Here is a 16,878-nt window from a genome sequence, read left to right on the forward strand (position 1 = left end):
ACTAGTCTGCATCTGATTTTCTTTTTGAGTCTTCTCAAACTGCACGTGGCACATTCCTTGAAGGTAACACTGTTTGGTCTTGGTGACATTAAGTAGAAAAAGGGCCTTTCCATGAGATTAGAAGAATGGCCACTGTCCCTGTGTACAGCTCCTGTTTGGCTGGATTTCAGATTGCCTCAGGTTACGCTTGTCTCTAGTGAAGAAAAAGCAGTCGATGCATTGGCCGGGAATCGAACCCGGGCCTCCCGCGTGGCAGGCGAGAATTCTACCACTGAACCACCAATGCTGCACATGCCCAGCTTCAGACCTTCCTGGCTGAGATGGTGGAATTATGTTGCAGCGAGCAATATGAAAGGAGTTGCAAGCTACTTTTTGTTCCCTTGGCACCTGCTGGTTAAAAAGGTATGCGTTGGCCGGGAATCGAACCCGGGTCAACTGCTTGGAAGGCAGCTATGCTCACCACTATACCACCAACGCAGGCGACAAAAGCACCACCCTGTTAGAACCCGTTGCTGCAAGCAAGTGCTGGTTTTGTCTTTGTGGCTCTGTGAAGGGGAGTTGGTCTCCAAGACTTGTTCTTTGGTGAGTAATTGTGCTAGGAGGTCTTTTAGCAGTCAGCTGATCTCTCTGCATCACATCAACAAAGAGAACAACTGCACAACAGCTTTCACCATCACCCCAGCTGTGTGCCACCACATTATTGGTCTATCAGGACTAGCAGAGAGCTTTCACACCCCTTTCCTCCAATGGCTGCACGGTGAGTTTGCTGATGTCACAGCTGGGATTCAGACAAAGAGCTTTTAAATTTCTGGAAAGGGAGGGGACCAGTAGAAGTGATCAAGTCCTGTGGATGAGTGGAGGCTCCCAGCAAGACCCAGGTTCATTTTAGTGGAATACTGCTTGGACTCCTTCTGCTGCACATTGCAAAGTTTCCAGGGATGCAAGAAGACTCTCATAGCCCTGTGGAAGCAGGAGAACACCTGGGTGCCTTTCTGCAAATCTGCTCTCTCATCTGTAAGTTTCATTTCAAAGTTTCATTGACCATGACTGAGATCTTTCTCACTTGTTGTACTGAATTAGTTTGGAGTGGGTGGCTTATGTTACTGAGCCAGTTTGGCCATTTAGCATAATGCAAAGGCTGCTTGTGGAAGCTGCAGTTTGTGCTTAGCTGTAGGGACTGGGTGCTTGTGTCTTGTGCCGTTTGCCTGGCTTCACACTTTGATGCCATGCTTTTGTGTTGCTGCAAGTGCTACTTTTGCTTTCTCTGCTTTAAAGGCACACAGACACGTGTTTGCTGCTTTAGCTTTTTGTTGTTGGTAAGCCCATGGCCCATGACTTAGTCAGTAGAATTGAGCCAGTTCTTTGGATGAGTGAAGCCTCTGATGAGTGCTGCAACACAAGTGGCACTGAGCTGAGGCATGCAGTTTCTGTAGTGTAGTGGTCATCACGTTCGCCTCACACGCGAAAGGTCCCCGGTTCGAAACCGGGCAGAAACAATGCTTACCCTTTATGCATCGCTTGATAACTTTCTGCCCATATTTGTGTTTTGAGTCCCTTTTTAATCCAGACACTAAGCTGCAGCCAGGAGGTGCTAGACTCAGTTTCTGTAGTGTAGTGGTCATCACGTTCGCTTTACACGCGAAAGGTCCCCGGTTCGAAACCGGGCAGAAACATCTTTGCTGCAGGTGGCCTTTCTGTTCACCTCAAGTGGAAGAGTGACTAGTCTGCATCTGATTTTCTTTTTGAGTCTTCTCAAACTGCACGTGGCACATTCCTTGAAGGTAACACTGTTTGGTCTTGGTGACATTAAGTAGAACAAGGGCCTTTCCATGAGATTAGAAGAATGGCCACTGTCCCTGTGTACAGCTCCTGTTTGGCTGGATTCTACCACTGAACCACCAATGCTGCACATGCCCAGCTTCAGACCTTCCTGGCTGAGATGGTGGAATTATGTTGCAGCGAGCAATATGAAAGTAGTTGCAAGCTACTTTTTGTTCCCTTGGCACCTGCTGGTTAAAGGGTATGCATTGGCCGGGAATCTAACCCGGGTCAACTGCTTGGAAGGCAGCTATGCTCACCACTATACCACCAACGCAGGCGACAAAAGCACCACCCTGTTAGAACCCGTTGCTGCAAGCAAGTGCTGGTTTTGTCTTTGTGGCTCTGTGAAGGGGAGTTGGTCTCCACGACTTGTTCTTTGGTGAGTAATTGTGCTAGGAGGTCTTTTAGCAGTCAGCTGATCTCTCTGCATCACATCAACAAAGAGAACAACTGCACAACAGCTTTCACCATCACCCCAGCTGTGTGCCACCACATTATTGGTCTATCAGGACTAGCAGAGAGCTTTCACACCCCTTTCCTCCAATGGCTGCACGGTGAGTTTGCTGATGTCACAGCTGGGATTCAGACAAAGAGCTTTTGAATTTCTGGAAAGGGAGGGGACCAGTAGAAGTGATCAAGTCCTGTGGATGAGTGGAGGCTCCCAGCAAGACCCAGGTTCATTTTAGTGGAATACTGCTTGGACTCCTTCTGCTGCACATTGCAAAGTTTCCAGGGATGCAAGGAGACTCTCATAGCCCTGTGGAAGCAGGAGAACACCTGGGTGCCTTTCTGCAAATCTGCTCTCTCATCTGTAAGTTTCATTTCAAAGTTTCATTGACCATGACTGAGATCTTTCTCACTTGTTGTACTGAATTAGTTTGGAGAGGGAGGCTTATGTTACTGAGCCAGTTTGGCCATTTAGCATAATGCAAAGGCTGCTTGTGGAAGCTGCAGTTTGTGCTTAGCTGTAGGGACTGGGTGCTTGTGTCTTGTGCCGTTTGCCTGGCTTCACACTTTGATGCCATGCTTTTGTGTTGCTGCAAGTGCTACTTTTGCTTTCTCTGCTTTAAAGGCACACAGACACGTGTTTGCTGCTTTAGCTTTTTGTTGTTGGTAAGCCCATGGCCCATGACTTAGTCAGTAGAATTGAGCCAGTTCTTTGGATGAGTGAAGCCTCTGATGAGTGCTGCAACACAAGTGGCACTGAGCTGAGGCATGCAGTTTCTGTAGTGTAGTGGTCATCACGTTCGCCTCACACGCGAAAGGTCCCCGGTTCGAAACCGGGCAGAAACAATGCTTACCCTTTATGCATCGCTTGATAACTTTCTGCCCATATGTCTGTTTTGAGTCCCTTTTTAATCCAGACACTAAGCTGCAGCCAGGAGGTGCCCAACTCAGTTTCTGTAGTGTAGTGGTCATCACGTTAGCTTTACACGCGAAAGGTCCCCGGTTCGAAACCGGGCAGAAGCAGCTGAGAATTTTTATGCTTCGCATGACAACATTCTTCCTTCATCTAGGTTTTGAATTTCAGTTTATTCCAGACACAAAGCTGCAGCCAGGAAGTGCCCCACTCAGTTAGTTTCTGTAGTGTAGTGGTCATCACGTTCGCCTAACACGCGAAAGGTCCCCGGTTCGAAACCGGGCAGGAACATCTTTGCTGCAGGTGGCTTTTCTGTTCACCTCAAGTGGTGAGAGTTTCAGGGAGGTATGCCTAATCGATGCCCCTTTTGCTCGTCCTCGTTAGTATGGTGGACAGTATCTCCGCCTGTCACGCGGAAGACCGGGGTTCGATTCCCCGACGGGGAGACGGCGTTGTTTTTGCCGCTAAGCGCATGGCATGGAAGAGTGACTAGTCTGCATCTGATTTTCTTTTTGAGTCTTCTCAAACTGCACGTGGCACATTCCTTGAAGGTAACACTGTTTGGTCTTGGTGACATTAAGTAGAACAAGGGCCTTTCCATGAGATAAGAAGAATGGCCACTGTCCCTGTGTACAGCTCCTGTTTGGCTCTATTTCAGATTGCCTCAGATGCTCACCACTATACCACCAACGCAGGCGACAAAAGCACCACCCTGTTAGAACCCGTTGCTGCAAGCAAGTGCTGGTTTTGTCTTTGTGGCTCTGTGAAGGGGAGTTGGGTCTCCACGACTTGTTCTTTGGTGAGTAATTGTGCTAGGAGGTCTTTTAGCAGTCAGCTGATCTCTCTGCATCACATCAACAAAGAGAACAACTGCACAACAGCTTTCACCATCACCCCAGCTGTGTGCCACCACATTATTGGTCTATCAGGACTAGCAGAGAGCTTTCACACCCCTTTCCTCCAATGGCTGCACGGTGAGTTTGCTGATGTCACAGCTGGGATTCAGACAAAGAGCTTTTGAATTTCTGGAAAGGGAGGGGACCAGTAGAAGTGATCAAGTCCTGTGGATGAGTGGAGGCTCCCAGCAAGACCCAGGTTCATTTTAGTGGAATACTGCTTGGACTCCTTCTGCTGCACATTGCAAAGTTTCCAGGGATGCAAGGAGACTCTCATAGCCCTGTGGAAGCAGGAGAACACCTGGGTGCCTTTCTGCAAATCTGCTCTCTCATCTGTAAGTTTCATTTCAAAGTTTCATTGACCATGACTGAGATCTTTCTCACTTGTTGTACTGAAATAGTTTGGAGTGGGAGGCTTATGTTACTGAGCCAGTTTGGCCATTTAGCATAATGCAAAGGCTGCTTGTGGAAGCTGCAGTTTGTGCTTAGCTGTAGGGACTGGGTGCTTGTGTCTTGTGCCGTTTGCCTGGCTTCACACTTTGATGCCATGCTTTTGTGTTGCTGCAAGTGCTACTTTTGCTTTCTCTGCTTTAAAGGCACACAGACACGTGTTTGCTGCTTTAGCTTTTTGTTGTTGGTAAGCCCATGGCCCATGACTTAGTCAGTAGAATTGAGCCAGTTCTTTGGATGAGTGAAGCCTCTGATGAGTGCTGCAACACAAGTGGCACTGAGCTGAGGCATGCAGTTTCTGTAGTGTAGTGGTCATCACGTTCGCCTCACACGCGAAAGGTCCCCGGTTCGAAACCGGGCAGAAACAATGCTTACCCTTTATGCATCGCTTGATAACTTTCTGCCCATATTTGTGTTTTGAGTCCCTTTTTAATCCAGACACTAAGCTGCAGCCAGGAGGTGCTCGACTCAGTTTCTGTAGTGTAGTGGTCATCACGTTCGCTTTACACGCGAAAGGTCCCCGGTTCGAAACCGGGCAGAAGCAGCTGAGACTTTTTATGCTTCGCATGACAACATTCTTCCTTCATCTAGGTTTTGAATTTCAGTTTATTCCAGACACAAAGCTGCAGCCAGGAAGTGCCCAACTCAGTTAGTTTCTGTAGTGTAGTGGTCATCACGTTCGCCTAACACGCGAAAGGTCCCCGGTTCGAAACCGGGCAGAAACATCTTTGCTGCAGGTGGCCTTTCTGTTCACCTCAAGTGGTGAGAGTTTCAGGGAGGTATGCCTAATCGATGCCCCTTTTGCTCGTCCTCGTTAGTATAGTGGACAGTATCTCCGCCTGTCACGCGGAAGACCGGGGTTCGATTCCCCGACGGGGAGACGGCATTGTTTTTGCCGCTAAGCGCATGGCATGGAAGAGTGACTAGTCTGCATCTGATTTTCTTTTTGAGTCTTCTCAAACTGCACGTGGCACATTCCTTGAAGGTAACACTGTTTGGTCTTGGTGACATTAAGTAGAACAAGGGCCTTTCCATGAGATAAGAAGAATGGCCACTGTCCCTGTGTACAGCTCCTGTTTGGCTCTATTTCAGATTGCCTCAGATGCTCACCACTATACCACCAACGCAGGCGACAAAAGCACCACCCTGTTAGAACCCGTTGCTGCAAGCAAGTGCTGGTTTTGTCTTTGTGGCTCTGTGAAGGGGAGTTGGTCTCCAAGACTTGTTCTTTGGTGAGTAATTGTGCTAGGAGGTCTTTTAGCAGTCAGCTGATCTCTCTGCATCACATCAACAAAGAGAACAACTGCACAACAGCTTTCACCATCACCCCAGCTGTGTGCCACCACATTATTGGTCTATCAGGACTAGCAGAGAGCTTTCACACCCCTTTCCTCCAATGGCTGCACGGTGAGTTTGCTGATGTCACAGCTGGGATTCAGACAAAGAGCTTAGGCTTGTTCGAGATGAACTGCGCCTCGCCTTGGTGGTCAGCGAGAGCTGCCGGTTGCAGTTGGGGGAGGAGGTTAAAAGAAAGCCGTCAAGTCGGACAGTCGCCACCTGCAACCCACGTGAGCTACAGCGGATCTCGTGGCGTTTGCGTTCTGCGTGGCTGATGAAGCGAATCTAACTAAAATCGAACTAAACATTCTTGATCATTGAGCAGGTTAAGCCCAGCGTTTGTTTTCCAAATCCATAGTGGTGAATATAGATGACCATAAAGTGTCAAAATAAGTTTCTGTAAATAAATATAGTTTTACTCATCATTCATTTATCTTGTAGATTGTAGATTGAAAAAAAAGAAAGAAAAGTTCTAACAAACATGTTATCAAACACATATTTATGTTAATGAATAGATTTAAATATCTGTCTACAACAATTTAAATAAATAGACCTTAACTAAGTAGCCTATTTTTCAAGACTATTGAAACATTTCACATGAAAACATAAGAATACATAATTCCAAATATATAATTTGTTCAAGGTAGAATCTGTGAATGTGATAAACAATGTAAAAGTGTTCCAAAAATAATTAGATGGAAATTATAAAGTGCACTCAATCAGACCTTAATCATTATGGTTGTGTATATGGTAAATAGACTGCAATTATATTGTGTCAAAGTGGCTTAAAGTCCAAACTGTCTATATCAGGGGTCATCAAACTACGGCCCGATGCTTCTGTGAGCAGACTTTTTCGAAGTTGAAACACCTTAAATCTCCAACCAGATCCAGACTCACTGATCAACATTTATTAGCTATTATGACTGGCAGTAACAAATATGGAACCTGACGCTTACTGTCGTCAGGCAAAAGCAGACTCACAGTTCACACTGTATGAGGAAGGATAATGGAAATTATTGAAATAAATACAATTTCTGCATTACCATTATGAAGTACAATTATACAAAGCACAGACAATACATCCAGTATACATAGTAAATAGCTTTTTTGGGTGTGTTTACTATTTCACCTGCGGTCCGGCCCCCGAAACACTGAAGAACAGTAATCTGGCCCTTTGGTTAAAAAGTTTGAGGACCCCTGGTCTATATAATTATTTTGTCTACGTAAGGAATTAATCACATTTACCCTTCTTTAGGCTTGTTCCAAAAACACAACATTTTGTAGAGGATGTTGTCCCCCTCTATAGTCTCTCAGAATTTAGAGGTCATTTCAGACTCACCAAAGGACAAGTGGAGGTACGTAGAGTATGTGGAAGCCACATAATCATCCAGATGTTATCATGATAACCGTCTTTTCTCTCACTTACTATTTAGGATCTTATAAACACGTTTGGCCCTGTCTATATGAATCCACAGCAAACAAAATTGCCACTGACAAAGAGTGTCCTAGCCTGTCTATGGACACTCGAACCAGGAGTCATATAGGGGTATTTCAGACCGATTCAGTATCACAAAATCCACTCTTGCCAAACATCTCCATGAGTTTTGTACTCTGGTAAATACACACATGGCACACCACATTTCCTGTCCTTTAGGACAAACCCTGCACAATTCTTTGTTAGGCTTTCAAGCAGCTGGATTTCCAAACACTATCTGTGCAGTAGATGGATGCCACATTCATATTCAGAAGCCACACTGTGACAACCCCCTGGCATATTTTAACAGGAAACAGTTCTATTCTATCATTCTCACTGGATTTCTGAAAGCAAAGTTTAGGAGACTCTGATGCCTGCACATGAGGAATGTCCAGTCCATCAGCTCAGCAGTGTCAGCTTGTTGCATTCTACACAATGTTTGCTTGGAGCCAGGAGACCAAGGTGATGATGTGCAGGATGAAGAGAATGATGAACAGCATTCACTACAACCTCACAACCAAGATGCAGTTTATTATAGAGACATAACAAAAAAAATGTTTTGTGTCATCTTTAACTTCATGCCTGTTGGAGATCATTTTATGTTCAACTTGCTTAACTGTTCACAGTAACAGTAATTGTGACCAGGGTGCCCAAATGTTCGCACACCACTGTATTTTATAGATGCATTGTTAAACAGTAAACTTCAGTATGCTCACCAATGTGCCCAGTATGAGTCGCTAATGAATAATGTGGTTAATAAGTACATTGTACAATTGTGTAGAAGTTTGTGCTTCTTCGAGCATGGACACATCAGTTATTTAGGCATTGATGATGAATAGTGGCTGTGGTTTATTGAAGATGAATCTCTTAACACAATCATCATCTGAACAAGATTGTTTTGTTCTTCCAGAACAGCTTACCTTCTGGCCTTGGTTCTTGTAAAGAAACATGACACCATGCACATCCACACATTTTTATTTATGTAGCATATTTAAAATGTTTACAAAGTTTACAGAGAAGAATGAAAAATAAATCAAAGTGTAATAGTGATAGTGGTATTAAAACAGTTAAGATATAAAATATTAAAGCAATTCAGATTGCTTTATATTAATAAAATTAGAAGACAAGAACCATCAGAAGTTCTAGAAAAACATCAAGATAAAAAGATCTGTTACATTAAAGAATATCAGGTAGCCTACTTGAGTCTTTTCATGATATGGAATGATAATTATGACATATGTTGCAATTTGTACGAAAATAAACTGTCATGCTACTAGAAAGCATGATAGTATTTCGCACATATCAGGTCTTTAAGACAAATAAACTGAGATTTACATTTTAGAATGAAACGAAACAACCGCCAGAGGATTCAGCGGAGCTTCTAGCCAATGAGGATTAAGCTCTGTCGTCATCAAGCCGTCTCTCAGGCAGCGCAGCCCGTGGAGAGCAACTGCAGGGACCGGTTCCACCGCCTGCAGCCGCGCCGCTCTCGCGAGATTATAACCAGTCTGTCATCGTGACGCGCCGGTGGCGCCGACGCAAGTCGGACAAAAAAAACTAACCGGCATGCACCGTACCGAGCCAGGCGGCGATCGGTCTGCGCAGCGCCGGGTTAAGTCGAACAAGCCTCTTTTGAATTTCTGGAAAGGGAGGGGACCAGTAGAAGTGATCAAGTCCTGTGGATGAGTGGAGGCTCCCAGCAAGACCCAGGTTCATTTTAGTGGAATACTGCTTGGACTCCTTCTGCTGCACATTGCAAAGTTTCCAGGGATGCAAGGAGACTCTCATAGCCCTGTGGAAGCAGGAGAACACCTGGGTGCCTTTCTGCAAATCTGCTCTCTCATCTGTAAGTTTCATTTCAAAGTTTCATTGACCATGACTGAGATCTTTCTCACTTGTTGTACTGAATTAGTTTGGAGTGGGAGGCTTATGTTACTGAGCCAGTTTGGCCATTTAGCATAAAGCAAAGGCTGCTTGTGGAAGCTGCAGTTTGTGCTTAGCTGTAGGGACTGGGTGCTTGTGTCTTGTGCCGTTTGCCTGGCTTCACACTTTGATGCCATACTTTTGTGTTGCTGCAAGTGCTACTTTTGCTTTCTCTGCTTAAAGACCGGGGTTCGATTCCCCGACGAGGAGTCGGCATTGTTTTTGCCGCTAAGCGCATGGCCTGGAAGAGTGACTAGTCTGCATCTGATTTTCTTTTTGAGTCTTCTCAAACTGCACGTGGCACATTCCTTGAAGGTAACACTGTTTGGTCTTGGTGACATTAAGTAGAACAAGGGCCTTTCCATGAGATTAGAAGAATGGCCACTGTCCCTGTGTACAGCTCCTGTTTGGCTGGATTCTACCACTGAACCACCAATGCTGCACATGCCCAGCTTCAGACCTTCCTGGCTGAGATGGTGAAATTATGTTGCAGCGAGCAATATGAAAGGAGTTGCAAGCTACTTTTTGTTCCCTTGGCACCTGCTGGTTAAAGGGTATGCGTTGGCCGGGAATCGAACCCGGGTCAACTGCTTGGAAGGCAGCTATGCTCACCACTATACCACCAACGCAGGCGACAAAAGCACCACCCTGTTAGAACCCGTTGCTGCAAGCAAGTGCTGGTTTTGTCTTTGTGGCTCTGTGAAGGGGAGTTGGTCTCCAAGACTTGTTCTTTGGTGAGTAATTGTGCTAGGAGGTCTTTTAGCAGTCAGCTGATCTCTCTGCATCACATCAACAAAGAGAACAACTGCACAACAGCTTTCACCATCACCCCAGCTGTGTGCCACCACATTATTGGTCTATCAGGACTAGCAGAGAGCTTTCACACCCCTTTCCTCCAATGGCTGCACGGTGAGTTTGCTGATGTCACAGCTGGGATTCAGACAAAGAGCTTTTGAATTTCTGGAAAGGGAGGGGACCAGTAGAAGTGATCAAGTCCTGTGGATGAGTGGAGGCTCCCAGCAAGACCCAGGTTCATTTTAGTGGAATACTGCTTGGACTCCTTCTGCTGCACATTGCAAAGTTTCCAGGGATGCAAGGAGACTCTCATAGCCCTGTGGAAGCAGGAGAACACCTGGGTGCCTTTCTGCAAATCTGCTCTCTCATCTGTAAGTTTCATTTCAAAGTTTCATTGACCATGACTGAGATCTTTCTCACTTGTTGTACTGAATTAGTTTGGAGTGGGAGGCTTATGTTACTGAGCCAGTTTGGCCATTTAGCATAATGCAAAGGCTGCTTGTGGAAGCTGCAGTTTGTGCTTAGCTGTAGGGACTGGGTGCTTGTGTCTTGTGCCGTTTGCCTGGCTTCACACTTTGATGCCATGCTTTTGTGTTGCTGCAAGTGCTACTTTTGCTTTCTCTGCTTTAAAGGCACACAGACACGTGTTTGCTGCTTTAGCTTTTTGTTGTTGGTAAGCCCATGGCCCATGACTTAGTCAGTAGAATTGAGCCAGTTCTTTGGATGAGTGAAGCCTCTGATGAGTGCTGCAACACAAGTGGCACTGAGCTGAGGCATGCAGTTTCTGTAGTGTAGTGGTCATCACGTTCGCTTCACACGCGAAAGGTCCCCGGTTCGAAACCGGGCAGAAACAATGCTTACCCTTTATGCATCGCTTGATAACTTTCTGCCCATATTTGTGTTTTGAGTCCCTTTTTAATCCAGACACTAAGCTGCAGCCAGGAGGTGCTCGACTCAGTTTCTGTAGTGTAGTGGTCATCACGTTCGCCTAACACGCGAAAGGTCCCCGGTTCGAAACCGGGCAGAAACATCTTTGCTGCAGGTGGCCTTTCTGTTCACCTCAAGTGGTGAGAGTTTCAGGGAGGTATGCCTAATCGATGCCCCTTTTGCTCGTCCTCGTTAGTATAGTGGACAGTATCTCCGCCTGTCATGCGGAAGACCGGGGTTCGATTCCCCGACGGGGAGACGGCATTGTTTTTAAGATAAGATAAGATAAGATAATCCTTTATTAGTCCCACAATGGGGAAATTCACATTGTTGCAGCAGCAAAGGGATAGTACAGCACTCAGTAAAAAAATAAAAATAGACGATAAAAAATAAAAAATAAAAATAGTACAATGTATAACAATAATAATAAAAAGTCAGAAAACTCTAAAAATATTTACAATAACTGCACGTGAGAATATTGCACATTGTAATAGTTACACATGGGGGAAAAAAAATTGCACATTTTAATGAATAATAATTTAAAGTGTGTGTGTGTGATCTATCTGGAGCAGTGCTGGTTGTATAATCTAACAGCAGCAGGAAGGAAGGACCTACGGTACCGCTCCTTCCCACATTTAGGGTGAAGCAGCCTGTCACTGAAGGAGCTGCCCAGTGCTGCCAGAGTCTCATGCATGGGGTGGGAATCATTCTCCAGCATGGATGCCAGCTTGGCTAACATCCTTCTGTCTCCCACCACCTGCACTGGGTCTAAGGGGCTCCCCAGGACAGAGCCGGCCCTCTTAATGAGTTTGTTCAGTCTCTTCCTGTCCGCTGTAGAGATGCTACTGCCCCAGCATACCACTCCGTAAAAGATGGCTGATGCCACCACTGTGTCAAAGAAAGTCCTTAGGAGTGCCCCCCGCACTCCAAATGACCTCAGTCTCCTGAGTAGGTAGAGTCTACTCTGACCTTTTTTATAAAGTGCGTTAGTGTTAACTGACCAGTCCAGTTTGTTGTTTAGATGAACACCCAGGTACTTATAAGAGTCCACTCTCTCAATGTCCATTCCTTGGATGTTCACCGGTGGCAAGGTGGATCTGCACCTGCGGAAATCCACCACCAGTTCTTTGGTCTTCCCCACGTTTAACTGGAGGTGGTTCAGCAGACACCAGTCCATGAAGTCCTGGATCAGTTCTCTGTACTCGCTGTCCTCGTCATTGTTTATAAGTCCGACAATTGCTGAGTCATCAGAGAACTTCTGGAGGTGACAGTCCGGTGATCTGTACATGAAGTCAGCCGTGTACAGGGTGAAGAGGAATGGTGCCAAGACCGTTCCCTGAGGGGCCCCTGTGCTGCTGACCACCATATCAGACACACAGTCCCGTGCCCTCAGATACTGTGGTTGGTTGCTGAGGTAGTCCAGTATCCAATTGGACAGGTGACTGTCCACTCCAACATGATCCAGTTTGTCCTTCAGGAGCCCCGGCCGTATGGTGTTAAAAGCACTGGAGAAATCGAAGAAGGTTATTCTCACAGTGCTCCCAGGCTTCTCCAGGTGAGAAAGAGTTCCGTGTAACAGATGGATGATGGCATCATCCACCCCAACGCCAGGCTGGTAAGCAAACTGAAGAGGGTCCATGGATGGGTTCACCAGAGGGCGGAGATGGGTAAGGACCAGCCTCTCCAGTGATTTCATCAAATGTGAAGTCAGTGCCACCGGTCTGTAGCTGTTTAGGTCCTTTGGGTGCTGTGTTTTTGGCACAGGTACCACACAAGATGTTTTCCACAGCTGTGGTACTCTTCCCAGCTTCAGACTCAGGTTAAACATGTGCTCGACTACCCCGCACAGCTGATCTGCACAGGACTTGAGGAGCCTGGCACTGATGCCATCTGGACCCGCAGCTTTCTTCACTTTGATTTTCTTCAGCTCATTCCTCACCTGGGCTGTTGTGAAGGACAGATTGGAGCATGGAGGCTGGGTGTTGGAGTGCGTGAATGGGAAGTTAAAGTTGCCAGCAGATGAACCAGTAGGGGGTGGCTGTGATAAGGGCGTGAGTGTGAGAGACGGGGGAGGGCAGCATGTTGGTGGTGCCACAGAAGGGGGGTACAGCTGTGATGTCTGTGTAGGGGGATGGACATGTGAGTGATCAAATCTATTGAAGAACAAATTGAGTTCGTTCACCCACTTCTGGTCCCCCACCACCTGGGAGTCGGGCTTCTTGTGACCAGAGATGGTTTTAAGGCCTTTCCAAACTCCACTGACATTTTTCTGCTGTAGTTCTTCTTCCAGCTTCTTCCTGTAGCCAGCTTTCCCCTCTCTGATCTTCCTTCTCAGTTCTCTCTGCACAGCTTTCAGCTCATCCTTATCGCCCGATCTGAAGGCCCTCTTTTTCTTTTTTAGGAGAGCCTTTATGTCAGGATTTATCCATGGCTTATTGTTGGAGAAACACCGAACAGTCTTGGTGGGGACAGTGTTCTCCACACAGAAGTTGACATAATCCGTGATGCAATGAGTGAGACTGTCAATGTCCTCCCCATTAGGGTCACACAGTTCTTCCCACACTGTTGTTTCAAAACAGTCCTTTAGAGCCTCTTTAGTCTCCTTAGACCATTTCTTAACTGTGCGGGTGACTGCTGGTTCTCTGTGCACAAGGGGTTTGTACACCGGCAGAAGATGAACCAGATTGTGATCAGATCTTCCAAGGGGAGGGAGAGGTGATGAGTTATAAGCCTCCTTAGTGTTGGCATAAAACAAGTCCAGTATTTTATTGTCTCTGGTGTGGCAGGTTACATATTGTGTGAAGGTGGACAGAGTGGAGGATGGAGAAACATGATTAAAGTCTCCTGAGATGAGAAGGAGGGCTTGTGGGTGCTGTGTCTGCAGCCTGCACACAGCTGCGTGCAGGACGTCACAGGCAGCGTCAGCGTTAGCAGAGGGCGGGACATACGCAGCTATCGCGATAACGTGCGAGAATTCCCTCGGGAGATAGTACGGTCTCATGCTAACGGCTAACAGTTCAATGTTCTTACAGCAGATCTGTTCCTTAATAGCGATGTGCCCAGAGTTACACCATCTTTCATTCACAAATACTGCCAGTCCTCCTCCCTTCCTCTTACCGCTCTCCGCTGTCCTGTCCGCTCGGATGAGGTGAAAGCCGTCCAGAGATACGAGCGTGTCCGGGATGAGCGTGTTGAGCCAGGACTCTGTAAACACCATAACGCTACACTCCCGATACTCCCTCTGATGCCGCGTTAGCGCCGTCAGCTCGTCCATCTTATTGGTGAGAGATCTTACGTTCCCCATAACGATGGAAGGAAGAACCGGTTTATAACGTCTCTTTCTATCCCGACGTAGAGCTCCAGCCCGTCTCCCCCGCTTCCTCCTCCTCAGCTCGCGGGGGATGTCGTGCCTCTCATGCGGTAGCACAGCTGTGTTGCTAAGCGCTAACAGCTGATTCCTGGTGTAAACAATAGGAGCGTGGCTCCGCAAGGGATCTCCAGACACAGTCGTAAACAGCGAAAAAAATAGTGCAAAAACAATAACAAGCACAAGTTTGGTGTCCATTGTGCATAAAAACAAGTACAAACACTTAGCTAACAAAAAGGAAAAACTTAAGTACTTACAAGAAAGGAAAAAAGTAGAAAAAACTCAAACATGAGCAGGAGCTGTTGCAACAGGCAGCCACATCCGCGGCGCCAAAGATGCCGCTAAGCGCATGGCATGGAAGAGTGACTAGTCTGCATCTGATTTTCTTTTTGAGTCTTCTCAAACTGCACGTGGCACATTCCTTGAAGGTAACACTGTTTGGTCTTGGTGACATTAAGTAGAACAAGGGCCTTTCCATGAGATTAGAAGAATGGCCACTGTCCCTGTGTACAGCTCCTGTTTGGCTGGATTCTACCACTGAACCACCAATGCTGCACATTCCCAGCTTCAGACCTTCCTGGCTGAGATGGTGGAATTATGTTGCAGCGAGCAATATGAAAGTAGTTGCAAGCTACTTTTTGTTCCCTTGGCACCTGCTGGTTAAAGGGTATGCGTTGGCTGGGAATCTAACCCGGGTCAACTGCTTGGAAGGCAGCTATGCTCACCACTATACCACCAACGCAGGCGACAAAAGCACCACCCTGTTAGAACCCGTTGCTGCAAGCAAGTGCTGGTTTTGTCTTTGTGGCTCTGTGAAGGGGAGTTGGTCTCCAAGACTTGTTCTTTGGTGAGTAATTGTGCTAGGAGGTCTTTTAGCAGTCAGCTGATCTCTCTGCATCACATCAACAAAGAGAACAACTGCACAACAGCTTTCACCATCACCCCAGCTGTGTGCCACCACATTATTGGTCTATCAGGACTAGCAGAGAGCTTTCACACCCCTTTCCTCCAATGGCTGCACGGTGAGTTTGCTGATGTCACAGCTGGGATTCAGACAAAGAGCTTTTGAATTTCTGGAAAGGGAGGGGACCAGTAGAAGTGATCAAGTCCTGTGGATGAGTGGAGGCTCCCAGCAAGACCCAGGTTCATTTTAGTGGAATACTGCTTGGACTCCTTCTGCTGCACATTGCAAAGTTTCCAGGGATGCAAGGAGACTCTCATAGCCCTGTGGAAGCAGGAGAACACCTGGGTGCCTTTCTGCAAATCTGCTCTCTCATCTGTAAGTTTCATTTCAAAGTTTCATTGACCATGACTGAGATCTTTCTCACTTGTTGTACTGAATTAGTTTGGAATGGGAGGCTTATGTTACTGAGCCAGTTTGGCCATTTAGCATGAAGCAAAGGCTGCTTGTGGAAGATGCAGTTTGTGCTTAGCTGTGGGGACTGGGTGCTTGTGTCTTGTGCCGTTTGCCTGGCTTCACACTTTGATGCCATGCTTTTGTGTTGCTGCAAGTGCTACTTTTGCTTTCTCTGCTTTAAAGGCACACAGACACGTGTTTGCTGCTTTAGCTTTTTGTTGTTGGTAAGCCCATGGCCCATGACTTAGTCAGTAGAATTGAGCCAGTTCTTTGGATGAGTGAAGCCTCTGATGAGTGCTGCAACACAAGTGGCACTGAGCTGAGGCATGCAGTTTCTGTAGTGTAGTGGTCATCACGTTCGCCTCACATGCGAAAGGTCTCCGGTTCGAAACCGGGCAGAAACAATGCTTACCCTTTCTGCATCGCTTGATAACTTTCTGCCCATATGTTTGTTTTGAGTCCCTTTTTAATCCAGACACTAAGCTGCAGCCAGGAGAGGCATATCTCAGTTTCTGTAGTGTAGTGGTCATCACGTTGGCTTTACACGCGAAAGGTCCCCGGTTCGAAACCGGGCAGAAGCAGCTGAGACTTTTTATGCTTCGCATGACAACATTCTTCCTTCATCTAGGTTTTGAATTTCAGTTTATTCCAGACACAAAGCTGCAGCCAGGAAGTGCCCCACTCAGTTAGTTTCTGTAGTGTAGTGGTCATCACGTTCGCCTAACACGCGAAAGGTCCCCGGTTCGAAACCGGGCAGAAACATCTTTGCTGCAGGTGGCCTTTCTGTTCACCTCAAGTGGTGAGAGTTTCAGGGAGGTATGCCTAATCGATGCCCCTTTTGCTCGTCCTCGTTAGTATAGTGGACAGTATCTCCGCCTGTCACGCGGAAGACCGGGGTTCGATTCCCCGACGGGGAGACGGCATTGTTTTTGCCGCTAAGCGCATGGCATGGAAGAGTGACTAGTCTGCATCTGATTTTCTTTTTGAGTCTTCTCAAACTGCACGTGGCACATTCCTTGAAGGTAACACTGTTTGGTCTTGGTGACATTAAGTAGAACAAGGGCCTTTCCATGAGATTAGAAGAATGGCCACTGTCCCTGTGTACAGCTCCTGTTTGGCTGGATTCTACCACTGAACCACCAATGCTGCACATGCCCAGCTTCAGACCTT

At 46.8% G+C, this 16,878-nt stretch overlaps 18 non-coding genes across 18 annotated transcripts; 14 read left to right on the forward strand and 4 right to left on the reverse strand.

Annotated features, from left to right (window-relative positions):
* Nucleotides 1-215: 215 nt before the first annotated feature.
* On the reverse strand, nt 216-286 carry trnag-gcc (transfer RNA glycine (anticodon GCC)). The gene has a single exon. It is a non-coding gene; the product is annotated as a tRNA-Gly (tRNA).
* A 119-nt stretch (nt 287-405) lies between these two features.
* trnag-ucc (transfer RNA glycine (anticodon UCC)) lies at nt 406-477 on the reverse strand. Its single transcript has one exon. It is a non-coding gene; the product is annotated as a tRNA-Gly (tRNA).
* Nucleotides 478-1,423: 946 nt separating this feature from the next.
* trnav-cac (transfer RNA valine (anticodon CAC)) lies at nt 1,424-1,496 on the forward strand. Its single transcript has one exon. It is a non-coding gene; the product is annotated as a tRNA-Val (tRNA).
* A 104-nt stretch (nt 1,497-1,600) lies between these two features.
* On the forward strand, nt 1,601-1,673 carry trnav-uac (transfer RNA valine (anticodon UAC)). Its single transcript has one exon. It is a non-coding gene; the product is annotated as a tRNA-Val (tRNA).
* Nucleotides 1,674-2,023: 350 nt separating this feature from the next.
* On the reverse strand, nt 2,024-2,095 carry trnag-ucc (transfer RNA glycine (anticodon UCC)). Its single transcript has one exon. It is a non-coding gene; the product is annotated as a tRNA-Gly (tRNA).
* A 946-nt stretch (nt 2,096-3,041) lies between these two features.
* On the forward strand, nt 3,042-3,114 carry trnav-cac (transfer RNA valine (anticodon CAC)). Its single transcript has one exon. It is a non-coding gene; the product is annotated as a tRNA-Val (tRNA).
* Nucleotides 3,115-3,399: 285 nt separating this feature from the next.
* Nucleotides 3,400-3,472, forward strand: trnav-aac (transfer RNA valine (anticodon AAC)). The gene has a single exon. It is a non-coding gene; the product is annotated as a tRNA-Val (tRNA).
* Nucleotides 3,473-4,821: 1,349 nt separating this feature from the next.
* Nucleotides 4,822-4,894, forward strand: trnav-cac (transfer RNA valine (anticodon CAC)). Its single transcript has one exon. It is a non-coding gene; the product is annotated as a tRNA-Val (tRNA).
* Nucleotides 4,895-4,998: 104 nt separating this feature from the next.
* trnav-uac (transfer RNA valine (anticodon UAC)) lies at nt 4,999-5,071 on the forward strand. The gene has a single exon. It is a non-coding gene; the product is annotated as a tRNA-Val (tRNA).
* Nucleotides 5,072-5,179: 108 nt separating this feature from the next.
* Nucleotides 5,180-5,252, forward strand: trnav-aac (transfer RNA valine (anticodon AAC)). Its single transcript has one exon. It is a non-coding gene; the product is annotated as a tRNA-Val (tRNA).
* Nucleotides 5,253-5,335: 83 nt separating this feature from the next.
* trnad-guc (transfer RNA aspartic acid (anticodon GUC)) lies at nt 5,336-5,407 on the forward strand. The gene has a single exon. It is a non-coding gene; the product is annotated as a tRNA-Asp (tRNA).
* A 4,412-nt stretch (nt 5,408-9,819) lies between these two features.
* Nucleotides 9,820-9,891, reverse strand: trnag-ucc (transfer RNA glycine (anticodon UCC)). Its single transcript has one exon. It is a non-coding gene; the product is annotated as a tRNA-Gly (tRNA).
* Nucleotides 9,892-10,837: 946 nt separating this feature from the next.
* Nucleotides 10,838-10,910, forward strand: trnav-cac (transfer RNA valine (anticodon CAC)). The gene has a single exon. It is a non-coding gene; the product is annotated as a tRNA-Val (tRNA).
* Nucleotides 10,911-11,014: 104 nt separating this feature from the next.
* trnav-aac (transfer RNA valine (anticodon AAC)) lies at nt 11,015-11,087 on the forward strand. Its single transcript has one exon. It is a non-coding gene; the product is annotated as a tRNA-Val (tRNA).
* Nucleotides 11,088-11,170: 83 nt separating this feature from the next.
* On the forward strand, nt 11,171-11,242 carry trnad-guc (transfer RNA aspartic acid (anticodon GUC)). Its single transcript has one exon. It is a non-coding gene; the product is annotated as a tRNA-Asp (tRNA).
* Nucleotides 11,243-16,216: 4,974 nt separating this feature from the next.
* On the forward strand, nt 16,217-16,289 carry trnav-uac (transfer RNA valine (anticodon UAC)). Its single transcript has one exon. It is a non-coding gene; the product is annotated as a tRNA-Val (tRNA).
* Nucleotides 16,290-16,397: 108 nt separating this feature from the next.
* On the forward strand, nt 16,398-16,470 carry trnav-aac (transfer RNA valine (anticodon AAC)). The gene has a single exon. It is a non-coding gene; the product is annotated as a tRNA-Val (tRNA).
* Nucleotides 16,471-16,553: 83 nt separating this feature from the next.
* On the forward strand, nt 16,554-16,625 carry trnad-guc (transfer RNA aspartic acid (anticodon GUC)). Its single transcript has one exon. It is a non-coding gene; the product is annotated as a tRNA-Asp (tRNA).
* The last annotated feature ends 253 nt before the right edge of the window (nt 16,626-16,878 follow it).

Source organism: Trichomycterus rosablanca, unplaced genomic scaffold, assembly GCF_030014385.1.
Source record: "Trichomycterus rosablanca isolate fTriRos1 unplaced genomic scaffold, fTriRos1.hap1 scaffold_136, whole genome shotgun sequence".
Lineage (NCBI taxonomy): Eukaryota > Metazoa > Chordata > Actinopteri > Siluriformes > Trichomycteridae > Trichomycterus > Trichomycterus rosablanca.